Here is a 26,243-nt window from a genome sequence, read left to right as displayed (position 1 = left end):
CAGGCCTTATGTACATTGCAATGGGCCATAACCCATGGGCCTTAAAATACATCACAATGAGCCTAATCACATGGACCTTATGTATATCAAATGGGCCACACCAATTAGGCCCCATGCACATCAAATGGGCCACACCCAACTTGAGTGGTGGTGATGATTTCCACCATTAAAATTCCTAAGGCTCACCATGAAATATGTTTCCCATCCAACCCCTTTCATAATTTACATAGTGATAGATGAAGTGGGAACAATATCAACTTGATGGGAAACTGTTATGGCCCTTGAAAATTTTGAACGGTGGGCGTCATTGACCACTACTTTGAATGGTGGGGTCCACTTGAATTTTAGATCTGGCTCATTCCTTAACTCCTGTCATAAAATGAGCTTTTAAAATGGTTGGGTGGATGGGATGCAGCACATGCATCATGGTGGGTCCCACTGTCATTGGACAGTGTGAACAAAACACATACATCATGGGTTCCATTGTCCGTGGACGGTGTGCATAAAGCACATACATCACTGTGGGATTCCACCGTCCACCTGGACGGTGTGAATAAAACACATACATCAATGTGGGTCCCACGTGGGGCCCACCATAACGTTTGCTTTCCATCCAACTTGTTGCTAAGGTCGCACGGACCTGGACGGCAGGAAAAAACCCAAAAAGGGGTTTCAATGCTAGACGTTCAATCTCACTGTTTCCTATGGTGTGGGCCACTTGAGCTCTAGATCAAGCTGATTTTTGGAGTGGGTCCACTTCAGGGAGTGGCCCACCCGATGAACGGTGTGGATATCAAATATACATCATGGTGGGGCCCACGGCAAGGGCCGTGGGTCCCTGCCTTCCGCCCACCCACCTACAACGCAGGTGCTGCCTGCGCCTCTGGCAGTAGCAGCTGCTGCTGCTTGTTATTTATTATTTTTTTTAAAAAACTATTTTTCCACTGTTTTTCACGCGTAGGGCCCGCATTGGATGAATCGAACCCGCCCATTGGTTCTCATATCTCAAGATAAGCTCAATATTCAATATCTTTTGGTGTATTAAAACATCAGGTGATTTTTAAATGGTAAAAACCACCGTTTGCTATGTTATGGCCCGCCAGACCATCGGATTGAGTCCAGTTTTCAGCTCAACGTCTAAAATGAGCTAGGGAAAGGAATGGACAGTATAAATTAAAAACATACATCAAGATGGGGCTTATATGAGTGGGCTACACCATGAGCTTGGAAACAAGCTAATATTTGTGTTTTACCAGTGACGTCCAGCATCCAGGGACGCTGGATGGGTTCTCACAGCACATGTATGGATGTGGGCTTTGCTCAAGTGGGCCACCTCATGATGGATGGTGTGGGTACAACACATATAAGGTGGGCCCCACTTCTAGATGTTTTGGATAAAATATATACCTCGTGGTGGGGTCCATCCGAGTGGGCCACACAATGACATCATCGTCACATAAAAAAATAGAAAAAGAGGGAGAGAGAGAGAGAGAGAGAGAGAGAGGGAAAGAGAGTGGGATACGCGTGTGATGGAGGGACCCCGACACTATGGGCCCTCCGTTGCAATCAATCATACATCAAGTGGGTCCCATTATATGTGGGCCCATTAATTCAAAAAAAAATCCAACGGTGGATATTCCTTCTCCACAAAAAAAAAAAAAATCTTTGCCCATAAACATGAGGATCTTCAATTCTAACAAGTGCGGATCATGTCTAGGTAATTCAAACTGTTGGTGGTGTGATCATATCCCGTAGACATAGATTCCTCACCATGGGCAGTCCAGGCCACCTTGTTGGACCAAAATTTAGTGGGCCTGGTCACCCTAATGCAGGCCCAAATAACCTTATTTATGGTAGACCAAGGTATTTGTTATCATGGATAGTTACGACTATTGTCAATAGAAAACATTATCATTTTCCTTATGAGATTAGTATAATTCTGGCTAATAAGATTATTAGTATTAACCCTCATTATATTATTATTAGTAAACAATTTCATTATATTTATGGGATCATTAGTCATTATAAGGATATTAAATGATGTTAGTATTTTTAAATATGAACATGCGAGTCATCATCATTAGTATTGACGGGTTAATACTTCTACTACGAATATTAGATATGAATAGCCATTAGTAAATTACCTATACTAATGTTAGTTATGGTAGACAAAATAAAATAAAATAATATCATTATTAAATATTAGTGTTTTGTCTTACCACTCTTAATTATTATTATAAATAGTGGATCGTAATATTAATTATTATCATAATGATTATTATTAGTATGTTAGCTAGAATAAATTATAACACTAACGCTAATAATTACCTTATAACTATTAAGTTTAAATTGAAACTAACACACCAACTAGAGTCCAAACCCGAAAGTCTAAGCCTAGACCTAGACTCTACGGTGAAACCCTAAACCTAAGCGACCCAAACCCTAGGTTGTAAGCTTGACCATAGATAGTATGTATAACCTTGATCTAACCATACAACCTTATGGTTCATGGTAGGACTCGAATCAAAGGGCGACCTAGCGACGATGTGGGTGACTTAAAGTATAAGGTGATGATTCTTTCCCTTGAGCTTTCCATCTTCTCATTAGCTTAAGTGATAGTTTTTATTTAAATTCATAATTGATATCTCCCTTTATAATCACATATGTTAGCTGGTGGAAATTGAATTCTTGTGTTACATGCTTTATCATTATCCTGTATAATTGTTCATGCTTGTGAATTTCTTTTTGTGAATTGCTTACGGAATTTAAACTGGTACATTAGTGGAAAACTCCCGCATATGAATGTACACCCATACTTGAGATGTAACTTGACTAGTTGTGATCGTAATGGACCTTTGACTTGGTGGTTATTGAGTGGTGGTCTAGATGGATCATTGATGTGGGCCTACCATCTAGGGTTGTTATGTCCAATGGTTTTCAAGGATGGTCTTTTATCGCATGGTTCTGATACTCGCCCTATGTGGCCTACTTTGATATTGCCCTATGTGGCTTTATTCTAGTATTTTCCCTATATGGGTTGGATGTTTTATACTATACAACCATGCAATGATAAGCCCCGTATATTGTAATATGATTGGCCACTAGTCGACGGGGTACCATTAAACATCCTAAGGTGGTAGTCTCATGAGCCGGCAATGGTGGTGTAGGACCTATGCCCTAGTTGTCGGCTTACGCTGGGCTATACGCTCTCCGTAGTGACCTTTGAGCTTATTTAAATTGGCTGGTTGTAAATGGACTAATAATGACTTGGCTAATCATGCATATATGGTATATTTACAATGGCTTAGATCATTATGCCCCGTGATTACGCTAAATGTTGCACTAATGACTAGTCATTCGATTTATGATGATGACTCGGATCATCATGCCCCGCGATTACGTTGAATGTTGCGCTGATGACCAGTCATATGCCCATCCAGATGTTTTACCCGGTGCACAGACCGTCTGGATGTTTTACCTAGGTTGATGATTGCATAGGTGACCCAACTGGAGGATGTTTCCCAGGTTCGATGATTGCATAGGTGACCTGACTGGATGATGTTTCCCAGGTTTGATGATTGCATTTACGCATCCATGCATCTAATAAGACTGCATTTACTCTGTTTTAGTGTTCTAGATGTTTTATACTATTTCTTATCTAATGCGGCGGTGTGTAATCTTGAAAAGAATTCACACTAAGTTGGTCACTCATCCATCAAATAAATATAACCGTACAGGTAGCTTAGGTGGCCCTGATGATGTTCACATTCATATTGGTAAGGAGCAGGCTATGGTTGACAAGGGTGCATGATTATATTTGCTAAGGGCTGCTACAGGATTTCACAGCTCAAGATTATTGCAAATTTACTTTATTTCACCTGTAATGTTATTTCATTTTGTGTTTGTAAGAATGGAGACATTGGTTTGTATAAGTCATTATGGGCACTCTCTTATATACTTTAAATGTAATTACAATTTTCTTTATGTTGATTTGTCCACTCTACGCTCATTTGCTTACTCTAATAAAAGAAAAATATTATATCTGACCATCTTTTAAGGTTAACACTCAGGTTTTTGGGACACCAGTCATATACTTGGGTCCTGAAAAGTCGGGATGTTACAGAAGCCCATGGCCTGAACTGAGGCTGAGATGACAACAGGTCGATCTCGACAACATGGACATCTGCCCCTGAAGAGAAGAAAAATTTAGATCAGGGTTACGATTGATGGTGAAAAACATTGAGTTACTCCACTTCTGTTTAATTTGCCTTATCCAGAAACTAATAAGAGTTGTTGTCACATCCATGTGACAGTGCAACGGTCAGGTTCTACCAACATTATAATTTGAAATTGAGTGATATCACAGAGATTTAAGAGGGTCAAAGAGGTTTGTAAAACAAGCCTAATCTATTGTTTATAGGATATATTGCACCTTTAGACAATGGTCCGCTCAAATTCTACCAACATTATAAATTGAAAATTGAAATAGACTGATATCACAATATTTCAACAGGGCCCTGATCTAAGCTAGTAAATCATGAATTTTCTATTAATGGACATGCAAACCATGACTTAAATTTATTTAATTTGGAGAGGTAAGAAGGATATGAAACCAAGACAAGACATCAATGTTGAAACATGCTCTCTCCCATTGAGCTAAAGGCTTGAGCCCTTGAAAAAGAGGCATAATTTTTTTCCGTAATTGACATTGTTGATTATTTTCCTTAACCAACTATATTCCTTTCCTCCTTTGGTGGGGGAGAGCTAATCATCTTCCATATTATACCTCACCTGCATTTTTGCACAGTATACAGGTTTCAGCTTTGGCATGTGGATCCCATGGTAATTATGACACTAAAAAAATCATAACATTGTTTAAGACTTCTTGGAAAAGGGCACAGCTTCAGCATGTGCACACCAAGAGTTTGATATGTGCATAACCCTCACCACATTTTAAGATGGCTGGCAAGAATTTAGCAAGTATTTCAAATGCAGTTTTTGGTAAGACTATGTTGAAATGTGTGTTAAGATTCCCACCCACCATTTTGGATTGCGGCAAATATATGTGTACACAAAGTTCTCCTTATTAAAGTCCCTTGATATACATCGATACACCATCTTCTAACGGCTCTAGTTTTTGGAGCAACTAGTTGTTTGACATGGTATTAGAGAGGAAGGTCTTGTGTTCGAATCTCGGGAGCAGTAAACATGCCTCCATATGTTCCCGTGCGGAGTTCCACCTCGCACGTGCGGGGGAGTGTTAAAGTCCCTTCATATACATCGATACACCATCTTCTAACAGCTCGAGCTTTTAGAGCAACTGGTTGCTTGACACTCCTTTCGAAAATTAATGGAAAAAAAAGGATAACATTTAGGGGCCATTTGGATACCACCAAATAAGTTACTTTTTCTACTTACAGCAGTTTGGTTTGTGATTAGATAAGTGACTTCATATACATTGGGCTGTTTGAATACCACCAAATGAGTTACTTTTTCTACTTACAGCAGTAGATAAGTGACTTATTTAAGATAAGTAAGTTTCGTTTATGATTAGTGACAAGTAACTTTTTTACTAAAAAGAACATAATCACTTCATTGAATTTTTTTAGCTTTTCTACTTTTCATAAGTTGCTGAAGAGAGGCATCAGGAGAGACAAAAGAGAGGAGAAGCTGATAAATATGTTGTTTGCCAAACATACTGATCTTCTTAATAAGTAGAAATGAAGATAAGCTACTTGTGGAATAAGTAGCTTATCTTAAGCAACTTACGATCCAAACACCCTCTTAGAATTTACTCAAATTCAACCTTAAAAGTCTTTAACCAAACTTGCATTGTTTATACTGGTTTGTTGGTATAAACCTTCAATTTTTATAAGTATCTTCAATATTTTCATCATCATCATTATCTTAACCTTCTCCAGTTATTTTGGGGCTGTCATCTTCACTATTTCTATACATTATTAATTCTTCACTTCCAATACGGGATTCAATTGTATCAACCAGAAAGAGACCAACCAGATCCTATCAACTAGGCTCAAGGAGTTGTCAAGCCCAAGTCAAGATGAGTTCTCTTAACTTGATTGATGGAATATTGGCAAACTCTTAAAACATCACAAAGTGTGCTCAAGTCTTCAATAGGCAGAAAAAAGTTTAATGAAATAAATACACACACACACACACACACACACACACACACACACACACAATGAAAGCTAGTAATTTTTTTTCCTGAAATCAGCATAATTAAGCAAGAAAACTCCCCCGTAGAAAGGAAACATGTTGCATGAAGACTTCTCTAACAAAGTGAAACCAACAAAACAAACATAAAAGAAGCAACGCACACAATAAGATTGATATTTGAATTTTGAGTGTCAGAGCACTGTGATGCGCTCTGGAATTCGCCTTCATATCCAATTCCATAAGGCTCCAACCATGCTCATCACGCATCATTTTTTAGCATGTTCTTAGGGAAGTTAACACTATGGCAGATTCTCTAGCCAGAGAAGGGGTTTTCAGTTCTTCTTTTCCATTATCCTAATCAAGTCTTATGCTTCTGACCGACCTGTCTTGGTGCTTTTGCATTGGGAAAGTATCAACTCTACGACTGAAAATGACATAGAGAACCTCTAATGTATCTGATGAAAAAATAAAAAAGGAAGGGTACCCCACCTTGAATTTTACTTGCCAAAAATAATGGAAGGCTTCCACCACCATGGCCAATGCATAAAGCACGCATTATTTTCTTCCCACAAACTACACCGATGAAGTCATAATTGCAAGATGCTAGTGAAGCCAAACTAGCTGAAACCATACTTTTTAAGTCTGCCAAATAAAATCATCCAGATCAATAAGTAGCTCAAAATTACCATGAATGACCAGGCCTCAAAATCAAAATAAGTAGGAATAGTTTTGGGTTTGGACTTTGGAGAACACCCGAGGCATCAATCATTCAATGCCAAACATAGACAGCATACGGAAATGCAGAAATACAATAAATCATAAAAAAATCTAACACATCTAACCAAGGGTTACATTTTGAATAGAAATGACACCAAGAGATGGAAAAGGCTCTGCAAAATTGTCCAGATCTCCAAGAGGTAAGGAAAGTTTATACAGAAAACGATATTCAAGAAACAATTGATACTATTCAGAGAGTCTACGTGATGAAATGGTTGGGCAAATACTCAATGTTTATTAGATAATGAAATGCTTGTAAGCATATCAACTTGTTAGTTCTAGAAGTCAAGTGAAAATCTACATATGAGAGTGACAACCTCGATGATGCAGACATCAGTAGTGCACCATTTAGAGTGTACCAAAGGAGGAGGCGTCATCGACAGAGTAACGGAGCGAAGGAGTTGATGTGGATGGACGTTGGGTCCATCGGACCCATTTTCTGACACGCTACGAGTACAGGAGCGGCATGACCGCACCCTAACAATAGATCCATAGGTCGGATTTCATATCCTACCACACGGGTGTTTTAGTTTTAGGCGTTTTTGTTCTTTTCCTTATTTCATAGGCTTTATTGCACTTTATTTAATTTTTTTTGTTATTTTTCTTATTTTCAGGGGTTTTAGTGCACTTTTAATTTTTCATAACTTATATATATGTTGTAAGAAACCATATTTTCATTATTATTGAATGAATAGAAATTCGTCTATTTTCTTCCTCTTTATTCAAGATATTAGGGTTTCAGGATTGACCCATAGGTGTTGAGGATTCCACCTCGATTTTAGGTTTCCTTTTTTCTGGATTTCGAAGTACAAGAAAAGGTAAGAATCATTTTCTTCTTTTCTTTTGACAACAAAAGGACCCGTACTTTCTTCATCTCGAACCCTTTGTTCTTCACCCCTTTCGTTCCTCTTTGGATACCCCCTTTCTAATTTGAACGGAAAAGAGGGATGGTTAGTTAATAGAATCAGATCCAAACTTGACCATGGACTGACTTATGCTAGATCTGAGATATCCTCATATCCTTAGGTCCTCCTTTTTTACTGTTTACGTGATCTTATGCTAAGGGGCATGATCTCGATGGAATAACTTCATCTTTGTGTTGAGATTTACCTAATCCCTTTGATTAGAAACGGTTAGTTAATTGGTGCATTTATTTTAATTATTCTTTAAACTGATTATACATGCATCTAGGGTTAGGTCATCACATGTCCCTGCATCACTCGAGATGAAATTTAAGATCTATTCATCAAATAACATTCTCCTGACTATGCAAATCTAGTCAAACCCCTCTGTGGCATAATGGCATAGCAGTTGGTCCATCAAACCAAAGTAAAAGCCAGATGTCGTAGCAATGAGCACCATCTGTTATTCTGACTTCCCTTCTCTCTGTTTTTTGAGCAAATAACGTGACTAACAACAAACCGAAGAACAAAAATACAAAGAAATGTGTAAAGCAGGAATAAAGCTGCAAAAAATGGGAGGGTTAACGCCTTGATGGCATCCCGAGATCAAATGATTATTTAGTCAGGGGAGGAAACCAATCGCTACCCTACCAGACTGGACTAAGCAATTCCTATCTCACAAGCTGACTTTCCACCAATTTCAGAGACATCGCTGCTCAATTAATGTTCAACCCCTTAACTTTCTCAATTGATGCAGCTGTGTGGCTAACTGAGCTAATCTAAAATGATTCTCCACCATTCCGTATCCTCATTATATCAGATATTGGATGTGTTCCAATTCATAACGTTTCCATAAATTTTGGTGAGCTGTTTCACTGTTCTGTTCAAAAACAATGACTTGTCAACAACTTGTCCCCTTGAAAGCAGCCTTCATAAATACATACAAAAGCTTAATATTTGCAAACTTGGGACCTCACAAGCCATGAGAAACTTAATATTGTTGTCAAATAACCTATTGTACTTCGGAAGTCTAATAAAATAGACATCCAAAACAGAGTGCATGGATTTTGTATTAGATAACTAGTACATGATAGTGACAGATTAAGCAGTTAGCCGTCACCAGTCGTGTTCAACTTTTCTTTCTTTCTTTCTTTTTTTGCACCAGTCATGTTCAACTTATGCAGATAAGACAACCCAAACAGTTCATGCTCTGGTGCAATAGAATGTCCAATATAGAGCAGAAGTGAGCACGGAATTATTTCATACATAACAAGAACCTCTAATTGATCACTTTTTTATTTAAAATGCATGGACCAATTATCGGGAACTATGGAGCCATAAAAAGCAGGAGCAAGCACATGTAGTAGCACGTGGAACACTTTAATTCTCCTCTTCATCATTCACAGAGCAGAGGGAGCTGAATGTTATCCCTCCTAATGTATTGGCAGCCAAATTCTACAGGCCTGTTTGACTGCTGGGGAATTCATTCCCTGGTTTTTATGTTCCCTGGGGAATGTCTAGAGTTGGCCTTGTGTTTCTTGGAGAATGATTAATTTTTGTTTGATTGATTCACCTGGTTTTTTGGGGGAAACCTAGGAGAAGTCTAAATTTCTGTCTTAATTCCCCAGGTTTTTCCTTCCCCAACAAAAAGTCGGGGCAAGTTTTTCTAGGAATAGATGTGGAATGTAGAAACAACCCTATAAGTGTGAATCACACTCAATTTTTCTAAAAATCAGGGAATTGTTAAGCCAAGAAATATAAAAACCAAAAACCAAAAACCTCCTAGTGAGTCAAACAAAACACCATAACAGATAAAACAACACAATGTCTTCAAGTAAAAAGGGTGAAGGCAAGACGTCTTATTAGCTTATCATTAAATATGGACCGGAAATTACACTTGCATTTTTTTTATCCTCAGCTATATTAGCACATTTGACTACATCGTGTTATGAACTTGCATTGTGTTTCAAAGTTCAAACATGGATTTAAGTACCGGTTTCGAAGTGCTACTTGCCTGGGGAGTGGGGACCGAAACTGGCACAACTTGCCCTGACTCCATCCCACTTAGTCCTATATCAGTGTGGCGACTCATTGTTTCGGACCAAAAATGATACGACTCGAATGATACTGAGTTGTATCGGACGATATTGAAAACCATGAGTGCAAGATTTGAATGATCATTATCATCATCACAATAGCCTTGACCCAACTACTTGGGGTTGGCTTTATGAATCCTCCTGGGCAAAAGTTCAACAACCAGCATCCTACCTGATATCATCCCTCCTTTACTGGGGTTGGGGATCAGCTGGCCCTTCACTGCTGCCAGTTTAAGGAATGTTCTAGTACAAGATCCAAAGCTCATCAGTAAAAGTGCATGTCGTGCTGCAAGAAACTATCTCTAGAAAAGCTATATTATTAGTTGAGATTGAATCAACAAATTCTGCAGCGACAGAAAACACCTTTAGTAATGAGACAACAACATGCATTACCAATTCATTGTTTTTCAGCTGAACTTAAACCATAGAAATTGTTAATGAGCAGGTGAAGGAATTTACGTGGAACAGCTAAACAAAGGGGCTGCTGCATAACGTATACAGTGCCAGGGTCTGATTTCCTATAAGCAGCCATGATTTTAACTGCACTTTGGCGAGTGTTTTCATTAAAGCGAAGGACACGCCATTGATAACCAAGTATCCTAAACAGTCCATTGTGTTCAGATCCTGGATGTATCTTTACGTACCTTTCTTGAAGCCATTTTTCCATTGCTGGCCAATGGGCCGCATCCTGGGACAAAAAGTATACAACAAAACTAAGAATTTGCACATGAAAATGCACAGTAAAGGTGGATTCACCAAATGGGCAGTCAAGACAGCGGGAAAAAAAAAAGGCAGCTTAAAGTTTGAGAGAAGATAGAACAGAAAATCAAGGCTGGGAATATTTTTCTATTCTGTGTACCTACTTATATATTAAAATCTAGTTTAGGCATGTGTAAATGTGATTGATAAATAGAGAGAGAGAGAGAGGGAGGGAGAGAGGGAGAGAGGGAGAGATTAGAGTTGCAACACGCGCCCCCTCCTCTACTCCTTTATATTAAATCATAAAATTAATAATGACAAGTTTGCCCATTATTAACAAAAGCAAAAATACCCACTATTAATGACAAGTTTGCCCATTATTAATGACAAGCCGTCCCAAATCACTAATAATAAAATATAAGAGCTAAAAGTTAGAGATTAGTGGGCCATACAGTGGCATGGCTCATATCCGCTAGCATGGCCTCTCAAGTTGAAGTGTGTGTGCCTGTGTGTGTATATCATGAATACCTAGCTTGACAAAGAGACAATGCAAATTAGTACTACTCAGAGCTTCAGTGGACATATCTGCCAACTGATCTTGGGACTTGACAAACGGCATGAAATTTCCTTGCTAGCAACTTTCTTTAGGATGAAGTGACAATTTACTTCAATGTGCTTAGTTCTCTCATGATAGATAAGTTTTTTTAGAATGTAGAGGTTGCTTGATTATTACAATACAACCATAAATTCAAGCTCACACATTAGAGTTTTTAGCCAAATGAGTTCACACGTCGCATAGCTCATTGCCTAGTATTCTGCCTCCGCACTTGAACGAGCTACCATACTTTGCTTCTTACTCTTCCATATAACAAGATTACCACCTACAAAGGTACAGTAACTAGTAGTAGATTGTCTATGAGATGGAGAACCAACCCAATGTGCATTAGAATACCCATATACGCGGAGACAACCATTCCACTTATTGAGGATACCACGACCAGAAGTTCCATTTAAATACCTGCGGATGCGAAGTACGACTTCCATATGAGGGACACGAGGACTTCAATGAATTGACTAACCATACTGACTAGATATATAATATTAGGTTGGGTAATCCACTGTTTTGGGGTATCAGAATCCATTACTATGGACCGAGGTGCTGCTTTCTTGGTCAAAGAAATATGTGCCATGACCGACCTATATGGCATAAAAATTTTGCATTCAACCCTATATTATGCCCAAGCCCAATGGTCAAGCCAAAGCTAGCAACAAGGTGATCAAAAATATTTTAAGAAAGATGATACGAGGGAACCCATGAGAATGGCACCTAAAGTTATCTGAGGCCCTCTGGGCCTACAGAGTTTCGCCTCACACAAGTACAGGGGTTAGTCCATTTGTTTTATCAAAATTTGCCTATGTACAACAAGTGCACTGTTGGAATTGGGCCATGGTCGTTATATTTTGAGGTCAATTATCTAAGATTTCTTTTACATTTGGGATGCCGTCCAAGAAGTGCATATTTAGTCTAAATAACCCAGTCACACCTGAACTCAAACAAATAATTCATATTTTCTTAATTTATTTTATTATTTTTTAAATATTATTTATTATTTTCAACGCAGTATGTTCAACCTTTATTTTTGTTTGCGTGTGTATCAACAATCACTTTGCCTGAGTATTATTGTTTCAGACTTTGAGTTTGTCAGGCTGTACCTGTAGGAAGCGGATTGCTCCCGCCCGCATGGAATCTGTCTAGGTAATGGATGATTTATGGATTTTATCTATGCCATTCACAAATTTTTCCAGATCATTTCAGTGAATGAGCCAAAAACAGAAGCAGATCCAAGGCACAATGGACCACACAGTAGGGATTGAACACCCAGCATTAAAAAAATTTCGGGGGCTGCAGAAGTTTTGGATCAAGCTAAGATTTGTTTCTCCCCTTCATCAACATTTATGTGACCTTTTGAATGGGTTGGATGGCAAATAAGCATACCATGGGCCTAGGAAGGTTTCAACGGTAGGTATCATTATCACCATTGTTTCTTGCGGTGTGGACCACTTGAGCTTTTGATCCGACTCATTTTTAGGCTCATAATCTAAAATGATATGGAAAAACAGATGAATAGCGTGGATAAAACCCATACATCAAAGTGGATCCATAGAGCCTCTGGGTGGACCATCTCCACTGAAATGAACCGAAAACACAAAAATATTAGACTGATTTGAATGGGGCTGAAAGTTAGGCGGGATGATCCCGACCAACCCGTGACCGACCCGCCAATGGGTTGGGCTTGGGCAAGATGTATAGGGTTTGGTCTCGGGCTTAGGCCATACAAACACTAACCCGATAAAACTTGGGTTGGGCTCAGGATGAGGTCTCGGGTTGCCCGACCCAACTAGAACCCGATCAATATATAAGTTCCTTATAAACTAATTATAATTGAGTGCGGATCATCTATATTGAAGGCATAGGAAATTCCAATGCCGTCAGATTTCATTGGTCCACGTCATTTCTATGACTCAAGCTAACAAGATACACTGGATTTCTCTCTCCCAAATAAATTGCTTAATACATGATACGACTTTTAAAGGAATAGTCATCCTATATTTTAGCTTGTTTGTTTAGAAAAAATGTTCTTTACAATAAATAATTACATATATAATTAATACTATTATAGGTATAAAATATAAAACTTATATTAAAAATATAATAGGCTAATGTAATAATGAAAATATTAGCATGTATCTACTTGAGCACCCGCTTGGGTTGAGAATTCCCAACCCGAGCTTGGGTTGGGCTGGGTTCGGGTTTAGGTATAGGAATATCGGATTAGGCTAGGGCTGGGCACCAACCCGACCTAACACGTCCGACTTTCAGCCCTAGATTTGAAGCTTATGTGGGCCCATGAGTGTTTCAATAGTAGGCACCAATCCCATTGATTTCAGACACGTGGCTTGAGTTTTGGATCTACCTTTTTTTAATAAAAAAAAATAGCTCATTTCTAATATGAGTTGAGCTGGACGGAGTGGATTTCTCACGAACCTCGAACACGGGGTAACAAGCAACTCCTCTCCTCTTCTTAGGATTGAGCCCAAAATCAATCACATCCAAGACTTAAGTGGGACACACCACTGAAAAAAAATTGGAAACAGGCCGCCAACCATCATAACCTTCTTAGAAGGCTTGTTGGCAAAATCAGGCCCATTCTGTTGCTTGTCTGGGCCCATCTAATTGGCTTCAAGGCAAGCCCAATAACAGGAGGACAGAAATCTGGACTTGGGCCTGACGTGGACACTCAATGAAGCTTACGGAGATGTCCGTACGAAATCCACTCCCTCCATCAGTTTTCCCAGCTTATGTCACGGTGGGAGCCCAAAAAAATAGTCAGATCCAAGATTCAAGTGGGCCACACAACAAGAGACGGTGGGGATTGAGAGCCGACCATCGAAATCTTCTTGTGGCCCAAAGAGCGCCAAGAAGGTTTGAAAAGTGGGCGTTTACATCCTCACCGCTCCTGTGGTGTGGCCCACTTCAATTTGGATCTGCTTCATATTCAGGCTCTCATCATAATACAGTCTGGAGAAACTGATAGACGGAGTGGATTTCACGGGACATGCAGTGGGCCACAAGAACTTTAGATTACAGGAACCATCTGCCAAATTCAAACTAAATCACCATCCCCGCCTCTCCATGAAGAATGCGTCTGCCATGGCCGCCGCTAACATGCTCGAGGGCGACCTAGCACCACCTTCCGTTGTGGGGCCCACCAGCTCACCGGGCCCCATCCACGCGCGGGCCATCAAAACAGGCACCACCGATCTCTCCATCTTCAACAGCCTCATCACTCTCTACTCCAAAACCCCATCCACTCTCTCCTACGCCCTCCGCCTCTTCAATGAAATCCCATCGCCCAACGTCGTATCCTGGACTTCCATTATCACCGCCCATGCCAGCACTCCTTTCTCCCTCTCCCTCTTCCTTTCCATGCTCCGCCACCCAATCCTTCCCCCCCAACCGGCGCACGTTAGCCACCCTCCTCAAAACCTGCGCTTCCCTCCCCTCTCTCTCCACCGGCCTCTAGCTCCACTCCCTCGCCCTCAAGCTCTCTCTTTCCCATCCCCCCTTCTCCGGAAGCGCTCTTGTCCACATTTACTTGAAATGCAGCCTTCCGGACGATGCCCGCAAGGCGTTCGATGGAATTCCTCACAGAGACGAGGTCTGCTATGCTGCCGCCAGTGTCGGCCTCGCGCAGAACTGCAGCTCGGCGGACGTGATCTCAATATTCGCAGGCATGAGATCGACCGGCGTGGGGTCCACCATGTACAGCGTTTCTGGTGCGCTGCGGGCGGCAGCGGAGGCGGCTGCTCTTGAGCAGTGCCGGATCCTGCACGCGCATGCTGCCGTTGCGGGCCTCAAGTCGAACCTCGTTGTGGGGACTGCGTTGGTTGATGCGTACGGGAAGTCAGGCCTTGTTTCTGACGCGCGGCAGGTGTTCGATGGGTTGTTGCCGGGCGCGAACATCATCGGGTGGAATTCAATGATGGCAGCATACGCCCAACAGGGCAACTCGGGCTCTGCAATTGAGCTTTTTTACAGGATGCCGAGCCATGGGCTAGTAGCCGACGAGCTCAGCATTCTTGCAATCCTCACTGCATTTAGCAACTCAGGCTTGGTCTTTGAAGCCAAGCAATGGCTTGATTCAATGACCAATGAATATGGAGTGCGACCGGGGCTCGAGCATTACACTTGCGTGGTGGGCACCATGGCCCGGGCAGGCCAACTCAAGGATGCAGAGAACCTTGCAAACACAATGCAATTTGAGCCCGATGCTGCAATATGGCGGACCCTGCTCTCCGCCTGTGCAACCCATGGTGCGGTCGACATGGGCAGGGTGGTGGGTCATAAGCTTCTTGAGCACAACCCATGAGACGATTCAGCCTATGTGATGCTCTCAAACATCAACGCAGCAGCTGGGAGATGGCCTGAGATGGCTGAAGTAAGGACGGTGATGAAAGACAGAGGGGTGAAGAAGGAAGGTGGGCGGAGCTGGATAGAAGTGCGTGGAGAAGTGCACATCTTCTTGGCAGGAGACCGGAGGGATGAAAAGACAGCCGAGATATACGCCAAGCTGGTGGAATTGATGGAGGAGATTGCAAAGCTGGGCTACGTGGAGGCATCGGAGGTGGTGCTGCACGAGGTTGAGGCAGCTGAGAAGAGGGTGGCGCTTTGGTATCACAGCGAGAAGCTGGCAGTGGCATTTGGGGTGGTGAGCGGGGCCGCTCCACCGGGGAAAGCTCTGAGGGTTGTTAAGAATCTGAGGATATGTAGAGACTGTCATGAGGCTTTCAAGTATATGAGCAGGGCTTTGGAGAGGGAGATTGTTGTGAGGGATGTGAATAGATACCACAAGTTTGAGCATGGGAGCTGCACTTGTGGGGATTACTGGTAAATGATTGAATACAAACGAAGAATCGAACTTGAGAGCTGATTATGAAATTGAGATCCTACGATGCTGGTGACCTGATTGGGTCAAAGTAGGTGATGGGCCTGCTGATCAATCGAAACTTGGAAGATGGCAATTTGGGTGTAGTCCCTTTAGGGGGGACTGTAGATGATGTGCCCGTCGATTAATCGAAACCTGGAAGATAGTGACTTGGGTGTAGTCTTTTTAGGGAGGACCATTTGATCCAAGTGCATTCCAGAATTCGCAGCTTGCTGCAAGGCCTGTTTAGGCCGGGCTGCTGTTTGCATTGCGCTGCTGCTGGCTATACAGGAAGAGGCACAGTCTTTCACTGTTCTGAGATTGCTAGTTATCTTGTTTGTAATCCCTGCTTCATGTTGTGCTGTTGTCATCATCTTTCAATCGCTGCAGGCATGGAATTGAGGGGACCCAGAATATTTGGACTGCCCATTTGCATTCTCATCCCAAAGGGAGGCTGGCACAAGGTTATCGGCCTGAAATTGAGGAGTCTTGATTTTTCCCGAGTGGTTATCTTCTCTCCGAGACTGCCTGCCAATTCCAGCAAGGTGGACAGGAGCAAAAGCGCCATTGTAGATATCTGGGTTATGGCTCTGCCTGTGCTTCACAACTGAAGTATGTTCTCAGCAGGGTGTTGCTCAATATCCTCAGCTCGTTACCAACTGATGCTGCATTTAAATTTCAATCCGTCGCGAGTAGATCCAATCCAATCATCTGAGCTTGGATCTGTTCTATGGTCATCTACGACGCCTGAACTCAGTCTCAGTCCATAATGAGCATCTCAGGTAGAAGAAGCATTTTAGTAATCTTTCCAAGTCGGGAAGGCATGAACGGTGTTATAGCTTCCCCCATGGAGCCCAAAACAAAGTAGCGGCAGAGCATACGACAGAGTGCCATAAGATTCACAGTTGGTTAAAGTTATTCAGCTGGACTCTTGAGTGGTTTGGATCGCGGTTCACATCTTCAGATAGGTAACAGGAAGCATAGTTTTAAAACCCAAATCCTCAACTTGACTAGACTCGATGTCTACCTGTATTGGGTTGACTCAAAGACTCATCTGGGTCTTTACTTGATTCTTTTAGATATTTGATAAATTGATTAATTGATTTAATGATGATATTACAGACAGATGCTTCAGTGCTCTCGGAACGCTATTGGAGTGCTCCTAGTTTGATTGGGACACTTAAACAATCCATTCCATTGATCTAGACTGTCCATTAGGTCCCATGCAGATTTCATGGGCAACCATGTAAATATCACACTCATCTTATGATGGATGGTCACCATCATTTATACAAGAATAGGTCTAACCAACAATTTGATCCATCTAGTTGATAGTTCCTATCATGGATATCTTATGATTCTGAAGAATTGACTTCTATTAGGCGATCTAAACCATCTCATCCATGGGTTGGAAAAAGGATAGCTACAAACAATAAGGATGAATTTAAGATGGATTCAGTCATCAAGTCAGTATGGTGGCCCTTGAAATGAGTTCTAGACATAATGGACAGTTTAGATTGATTTATTGAACTGTGTAAGTTACCAGATGCAACTAGTGCTGAAATAGTTTTTAAAATTTCTTTGCTAAACTTTTGTTTTTTTTTTGAAACTTGTTTAGTCCCACATTGGAAGTGGAGTAAAGAGAGCACACCCACAGTGCTGTGGGGCCTCCATTGTGACTTAGTCTTGTCCAAATGGACTTATCTGTTGGGCCTCAAGTCCAATGAGGTAGACAGACTATAAAGTCTCCAAGCCCACTTGGGGAGCTAAAGAGTCTCTTGACCTAGAAGCTTCTTGCTATTAGTAGCATTACATTGGGATTGCGTATTTCATTAACTGCATAATTAATATCCTTCTATAAAAAAAGATAAGAATCAGGTGCTGGAACAACTTCAACTTCATCTCCTTATTTTCAATTCATTTCAGGCATATAGTGCAAGGTCAAGTACTGCGTCTTTGTTGAGTAATGAAAGCTTGCCGGAAGACTGGATCAAGCCAAGTTTAATTGGATCCCAAGGGTAGTGTGGCACCTTGCACATTTGAGAGGCTTCGACTATCTTTAAAAACCGCACGTTAATACCCGCCTTTAAGCCATTCTCGTCATTCTCTATAAGTGCATATTTTATTTTCAACACTTAGGAGCACTATAACTTCATAGTGCTCTGACAGCATTGGAGCACTTGTCATAGATAAAATAGAAAATTCATTCACAAGTGTGGCTGATGCGTTGGTTGCGTCCTTACCTCTCATAACTTTTGACCAGGCGAGCGACTCATCCTGAGTGAGTTGTGGTGAGTCGTGTTGAGTTGACCTATCCATGGTCCAACTTGACAAATCCTGCCCAGTCGGGATCTTGTGACCCGGCTTGAAATCTTGCCGAGTGGGGTGGCCTTTGTATTCCATGGCATTAGTTATGAGGTATATTTTGGTAAGATAGCAAAACTTGATTAACAGCTCTAAATTTCAGATCAAGCTGATATTTGTGTTTTCACTTCATTCACGTCTACATGACCTAATGAATATGTTGGACGGTTAAAAAAGCATCACAATGGCCCTTAGAAAGGTTTCAATGGTGGATGTCATTATCATTGCAGCATCCTTTGGTGTGGTTCACTGGAGCTGTGGACTTGCTTCATCTTTAGGATCATATATTAAATTAATACAAGAAAAACAATTAAAGGCTTAGATAAAACACTTACATCACGGTGGGCCCCACAGAGGGTAGGATGCAATCCGCGTACGAAGCGGATGGGCTGGGATTGAGGGGGAAACGGATCGGCTACTCCACTGCCACCCGCCATTGGTTGGTGGTCGGTGCTCTGTGGGCCCCACCATGATATATGTGTTTCATCCATGCTGTCCATCTATTTTTATATATCATTTTATGGTAAGAAAGAAAAAATGAACTATATATCAATCTCAAGTGGACCACATTACAAGAAACAGTGTTGAATGAACATTGACCACTAAAAATGTTTTAAGGGCCTTCAAAGTTTTGGAAAAGGTTGATATTTATTGTTTCCTTTCATCTGGGTCTCTATGAACTAATGGACAGATTGGATGTCAAATAAACAGTACAGTAGGCCTTAGAAGGATTTTAATGGTGGATATCCATTCATTTTTTTCCTGTGATATAGCCCACCTAAGATTTATATCCCTATCATTTTTTATATCAAGCTCTAAAATTATCTGTAAAAATGGATGAGCGAATGGACGAAGCACGTACATCATAATGGGGCCCACAGAGCACCAACCACCAGCCGGCTGGTGTCAGGGGGAGTAGCCAATCCGTCTCCGAGTCAGGGACGGGATTGGAAGCGAATTGGCTTGTGCATTGACCTCAACAAGTACCGTGGGTCGCATCATGACGTATTTGTCATATCCAAATCGTCGTATTTGTCATAAATCGTCCATCCATTCTGCGAGCTCTTCGTAAGACTTGAGCCGAAAAATAAAACAGATCTAAAGATAAACTGGACCATACTGTAAAAGGTAGTAGAGGATTAAACGTCTACCATTAAAACCCTTTTGGGGCCACAAAAGTTTCGGATGAATATGAAATTTGTTTTTCTTCTTTATCTAGATATTTCTGACCTTATGAATAGATTAGATGGAAAATAAAAGTTATAGTGGGGCCCTGTGAATTTTTAAACGGTGAAAATCATTATCCCGCTGTTATTTTTGGTGCGGTCCATTTGAGTTTTGGATACGATTCGTTTTTTGGAAAATGCTCTAACGCCCATGTAACTTTGATCTCCTTTGAAACGTTAGTACAACTCGGACATCGAGGAGCATCTTGGCACGACACGTATCTACACCAACTGTTGTGTGATTCGCAATCTGATTGGCTACTCCCCTAGCCACCAGCCTGGTGGGTGATGGTCAGTGCTGTGTGGTCCCATGATGGATGCGTTTCATCCATTCCGTTTGTCCATTTTTACATATTATTTTATTTCTATGTCCCAAAAATAAGATGGATATAAATCTCAGGTGGACCACACCATAGGAAAACAATGGTGATTGGATATCCACCATTAAAATCCTCCTATGGCCCACTGTACTGTTTATTTGACATCCAATATGTTGATTAGGTCGTACATGCCCAGATGAAGTGAAAAAACAAAAATTAGCTTAATCCAAAACTTTTATGGCTCCTAAAAAGTTTTCAATGGACAAAGCTCATTCAACATTGTTTCCTGCATATGTCCTGACAGATAAACAAATACCTTACAGAAGAAGAGAGGGGTGAATGTGCTTAAAACGTAATATGATTTTTACGTATGTCAAAGCTGGGTGGAAAGGGGTGGCACATGATTCAAGGGTCTTTATGGATATTGTGCTTGATCCAACAATGAAATTTCCATTGCCCCCTAATATGTAATAAAAAATAATTTCTTTATAATGTAAAATATTTCCAAACAGAAGAGAGGTGCAAATGTGTCAAATTAACATATTTCAGACATTTCACATGTTTGTTAACAAAGAAATTGTTTCAAATTCAGTACTTAATTTTTAGACTTCAACCATAATTACCAAACAAGCTTTTTGACTTCAGATTTCATATTCAGGCTTCGGATTCCAGATTCAGCTACAGATTTCAGATTCAGGCTTTAGACTTCAGATTTAACAAATGGGGCCTTAGTCTTGTCCAAATGAACGTATCTGTTGGGCCTCAAGTCCAATGAGGAAGCCCACTTGGGGAGCTAAAAAGTCTCTTGGCCTAGAAGCTTCTTGCTATTAGTAGCATTACATTGGGATTGCTTATTTCATTAACTGCATAATTAATATCCTTCTATAAAAAAGATAAGAGTCAAGTGCTGGAACAACTTCAACTTCATCTCCTTATTTTCAATTCGTTTCGGGCATATAGTGCAAGGTCAAGTACTGCGTCTTTGTTGAGCAATGAAAGCTAGCTGGAAGACTGGATCAAGCCAAGTTTAATTGGATCCCAAGGATAGTGTGGCACCTTGCACATTTGAGAGGCTTCGACTATCTTTAAAAACCGCACGTTAGTACCCGCCTTTAAGCCATTCTAGTCATTCTCTATAAGTGCATATTTTATTTTCAACACTTAGGAGCACTATAACTTAATGGTGCTCTGACAGCACTGGAGCACCTGTCATAGATAAAATAGAAAATTCATTCACAAGTGTGGCTGATGCGTTGGTTGCGTCCTTACCTCTCATAACTTTTGACCAGGCGAGTGACTCATCCTGAGTGAGTTGTGGTGAGTCGTGTTGAGTTGACCTATCCATGGTCCAACTTGACAAATCCTGCCCAGTGGGGTGGCCTTTGTATTCCATGGCACTGGTTATGAGGTATATTTGGTAGATGATAGATAGTAAAACTTGATTAACAGCTCTAAATTTCAAACTTTTGGTTAATGTGATTTCATTACTTGTGCACATAGAAAATTATGACCACTGTAATTGAAACCTAGTCTTCTAAAATAGTGGTGACTCGTACTTCTCACATGTGGCTCACATGTGCATCTATCCAGATGATCCGACATTGTGAATCCCATTGGCACCTACCAAATGGATGGTCAGTATTGTCTGCCGGGTGTGAAGATTGGTTGTGCTCCATCCAAAGCTGAGTCCACAGTCCGGTCTTTCTGTCCACTATGGCATAGTCACAGTAGATGAGTCACCACCATTCTTAAAATGTTGGGGAAGAAAACTTCCATAGTGTGGCACAGTCTAAGAAATCACATGTAACTATATTAAACAGTTGGAATGTGGGTCCCAATAAAAAATTACATGGATTTGACCTATTATCAATGGACAGTGGGTCTAGTAATTTCAATGGTTAACTTAGGATTAACATATGCTGGCACATACAACTTGCAAGTGCCTCCGAATCGACTATCACACTCTGCCAGAGCATCCCCAGCCATGATGGAGAACCATGAGAAAGTCTTCTATGCCTTATCCCAATTAATTGGGGTTGGCTACAGGAATCCTATTCTACCATTCCACTCTATCAAGGACCATAACTTCAGCTAGACCATAGGTCATCAAGTCTTTTCTTACCACCTTCACCTATGTCCCTTTTGGCCTTTCCCTTGCCCTTTAGAGCCTTCAACTTGTACCAACTTACTTTGTATATGATATTGAAAAATATGTTATTTAAGAAAATATGAGATATTGGAAAATGTATCTCTTAAGTAAAATGCACTAACAAATATATAAAAGTATATGATACTGTTAATGTATGAGAACAGGAAGGTAAAAGTGTTTTTTTTTTCCTTATATCTGACACGATAAATTTTTTCTTTTTTAGAAAATAGAGTGCCATTGTCACATAGCTTGGTAGTTATTTGGTCCTTCTAGCTGCCACTGATGCTATAGTTTTAAGTAAAGGTGTTGTTTGTTATCTGAGCCAGTTGCTTTGCAATCTGGTGTTTGTCTTTTTTGCTTCTGGAGAAACCAACTGGTTGGTGAAGATTGGTGAGAGTGGAACTCATATTTAGGCTCTTTTTTTTTAACTGTAACATTCTTTTTCGTGATCAGCATATGAACAAAGACATTCTTCCACAATGGTCAGCTTTTGCTTGTCGGGAATGCTTCCTCTTTTGACATTTTAATAATCTCAGGATGATTTTTTGTCTTTTCCATGGACTTTTCCAAATGTTGACTTGTCGTGATATTGTTTTGTCTGGGGTTTTTAACCTGAAGAAAAAAAGCAGTGGCCTGTTGTCTATATGAGCAGGTCTCTAATAAACTTCAGGGAAACTGAACACATTGTTATTGGGTGAAACTTTGTAAGCTTTGTCAATGGCAAAAGGTTCAGTAAATAAAGACACATTAAATATTAACTTTTTTATTTTTATTTTTTAACACACGCACACACACCCCCACACACTCACGCCATATTGGGATTTCACCACCTATGGATACTCGAACCCTTGACCGGGTGTTAACTTAACCTCATTAAAAATTGGTTATTATGTCACTGTTGTTATCCTAGTAAGTTCTTCTGAACAATCTTTTGTAAGCTCACATATGCCATTGTAATTTTGTAGAAACTTCCTAATAGGATTTTTTTTTTTTTTTTTAAATGGAATTCTCAGCTGAAGCTAATTGCTCACAGATTTGTTTATGTTTTGTGATTTTTTTCATACAAATGTGTCAAAATTGTTTTTGTTTTTTTTGGTTTTGTGTGCTTTGTGAGGCTAATGAGATCATAATGCTTGCCAAAGGAAGTCTTGTTTCGAATCTCTTGATTGTTTTTTCTGCTTTTTTCTTTTAATGAAATTGAGGTCGCTCGTGAAATATATTTTTCATGCAGATGTTTCAGTCAATGAAGCATGCTGCAAAATTAACAAGCAATGTGGAAATTGCTGATGAATTATGCTACACTAATTTTCCCGATTTGAATACGAAGTTATGAATGAACTCAAGTATTTTCTACAATTCAGTGTTGGCAATATGAATTGTCATGGGATTTTTTGGGAGCAAGAAACTCCTATACATCAATATTTACCTATCATGTAATGGGGATGACCGATACTGTTACAATATGCCTATGTACCGTAGCCAATTTTCAAAACCATGGGTTCAACACATGATGGGCCATTATAAACTAACTCCATAAATGGATGAATGTAATGCCACTATCATTTCTTAGTATTCTACATGAAAATCCCATTTGTTGCTGGGTTATTAAAAGCTGGGACATGTTTATATAGCAAGCCTTTATTGAAAATCACTAAGAGCCTGTTTGGCTTTGCTAAAAAGAGTGTCTTTTTTGTGATTTTGATTCTGAAATTTACTTCTTTAGGATTTGAGTGTGTTTGGTTAACCACTTAATCAATTTTAGGAAAACAATTTTCCAAATTTGCACTTTTCCCACAGCGTAGCCCGTTTCCTATAAGGGTTTCCACTTCCACATGCTTGCAAAGATCTCTGTCGCTTGTTGGAAGGTTTGTTGATTGCACACGAGTGTAGAGCCATACACATTACGTGTGCCATCATGGCATGTAGGTCCAAGATTAAATCCATCTACTGGATGGTCCTGGCCATGTTTTCCTTAAAATTAATCTGGTCTTCTCAGAAGGTGGGCCCCAATATTAGAAACAGATGGTTTGGGTGAGAAAACCTCAGCCAAACTGAGGCCCTCTGGCCAGTGGATCAACCTCATTCTTGGGGGCATCGATATAGTGGTGCCTTTTGGCAACAGAAAGCTTTGATATTCACTCTCCGTGTTGTTGTAGATATGTGAGATGGTTGGCCCCACTTAATAAAATCAGCAGATCAGGATTGTCCAATCAAATCTGACTTTTAGGTTAAACTTTTCTGCAGTGATTCCCCAGATTTGGATGGATTGATTAATTTGATGTGCTGTCCTGCCTAGAGAGTGAAGATTATTCCTAGAGGTCAGGACGTTATAGCCTTTGACTCTTGACCCAAACAACTATTTATATGATGGAAAGTGAACAGTTAAAAGGCCCACGGATTGGATTATTTTAATTCTTTGATCATTTGGCGCTTTTGTTTTTAAACACGAGTGGGCAACATTGATGCGTCAGTTGTCTAACACAACACCATGCTATACGGAAGCTTACGGAGCTATGTAAGAATGGTTGTCTGAGAGAGACAGAGAGGGGGGGGGGGGGGGGGGGGGGGGTAAATAGAACCACTTAAAAATTATGCCAATTAGAATGCAATTGCCTCTTTTAAACTAATCAAGGAAAATAACACTTAGGCTTCCAAGACAATAGTGGGTCCAATTGTATAGACTACACATGATATTCCAATGAAACAACTAGTCTATAATCGATAGTGTACTTGTGTGTGCTTTACAAGCTAAGTATCTAACATACAATCCAATTCAAACATTCAGATGATTTAACTAATTAAACACATAAGCATGAATAGAGAGTACGCAAATTACAATCGCAAACACAGGCATATATAGTGGTTCAGTTTTCCCACTCCACTCTCAACGGATGCACTCTCATTGACCGTACCAGCATTTACTATCAGAGGTTTTTAATCGATTTATATCTAATCTTTACAGCCCTACACAAAGACCTAACGTACACTCCTGCCAGATGCTTATGCAAAAGGCTTTAGTTGATTTTCTATCGACTAACCAACAATCTCGGTTCTGGTCCAAGTACTTATATTTATTCTCGCCGGAAGCTCACATGGAGACTAACACATACGCACCCGTGTCCAGTGAATTCAACCCTACACAAGAGCCTAGGTTCTACATAAGAATACAAACTCTTACTCTCAATCCTACATAAGAAAAGAGAATATATAAACTTACTAATTGACAATTGTCGAATTGAGACCCTTTTACGCGTCGTGCTTAAGTTGCTTCTTCAAATCTCTCTCGCACTTGAATATGCTCTTCAATTGCTCCCTCGATCGTTGATATTGATGCTTGTCGGTGCTTAAATTCCAAAATCAAACACCTTGCACGTGATGCTCTATTTGAGGTGACCAAGGTAATGGGAGGGTGATAGAATCTCCTACATTAATGGGATAGTTGAAATCTTAGGTGATTCAACTAGAAGAGTCTTCTAGAGGATTTAGACAAAAGACATACCAATAAGATTGAGTCTAATCGCTAGAAAATTGTATAATTTAAGTTCATCTTCTCATTGGAGGTTGGAATCCTTATTAAAGTGTTAAAGCTCGTGAAGATAACTTGAAACTCGTGGGATTAGAGGTTAGGATGTGGGATATCAATGTAGAATCATCTAGCCTTCTATTGCACAAAAAATTCCTCAAAATGTCCAAGGTTCATATGCCATTTATAAAGAAACCAAATTTTAACAGTAAAAAAATGGGAAGAAAATGGTTGGTTCGATCAATCGATCCAAGCCTTTGATCAATCGAACTACCCTTAGATTGATCGGGCGATGCATCTATCGATCACTATAATTCCAACATTTTTTTTAAAAACTTGCTGGATGATTTGGGGCTCCTTTGATCGATCAGACTAGTATATCGATTGATTGACCGAAATAATTTCCAAACAGAAACTTGCTGGACAATTTCGACTCAGGTTGATCAATCGGGCAGGTCCATTGATCGATCGGTCACGTATCGATCGATAACCCTTGAAACTCTGTTATTTTTAGTAGTTTG

The 26,243-nt window shown here is 40.3% G+C and overlaps 1 non-coding gene and 1 pseudogene across 1 annotated transcript; both read left to right on the top strand.

The window, feature by feature from the left end:
- Nucleotides 1-14,343: 14,343 nt before the first annotated feature.
- On the top strand, nt 14,344-17,280 carry LOC131247255 (pentatricopeptide repeat-containing protein At4g33170-like; annotated as a pseudogene).
- Nucleotides 17,281-22,818: 5,538 nt separating this feature from the next.
- LOC131247752 (small nucleolar RNA snoR74) lies at nt 22,819-22,949 on the top strand. Its single transcript, XR_009172023.1, has one exon. It is a non-coding gene; the product is annotated as a small nucleolar RNA snoR74 (small nucleolar RNA).
- Nucleotides 22,950-26,243: the final 3,294 nt, after the last annotated feature.

Source organism: Magnolia sinica, chromosome 5 (genome assembly GCF_029962835.1).
Source record: "Magnolia sinica isolate HGM2019 chromosome 5, MsV1, whole genome shotgun sequence".
Lineage (NCBI taxonomy): Eukaryota > Viridiplantae > Streptophyta > Magnoliopsida > Magnoliales > Magnoliaceae > Magnolia > Magnolia sinica.
The sequence above is the reverse complement of the archived record's forward strand: the minus strand, read 5'-3'. Positions and strand labels throughout refer to the sequence as shown.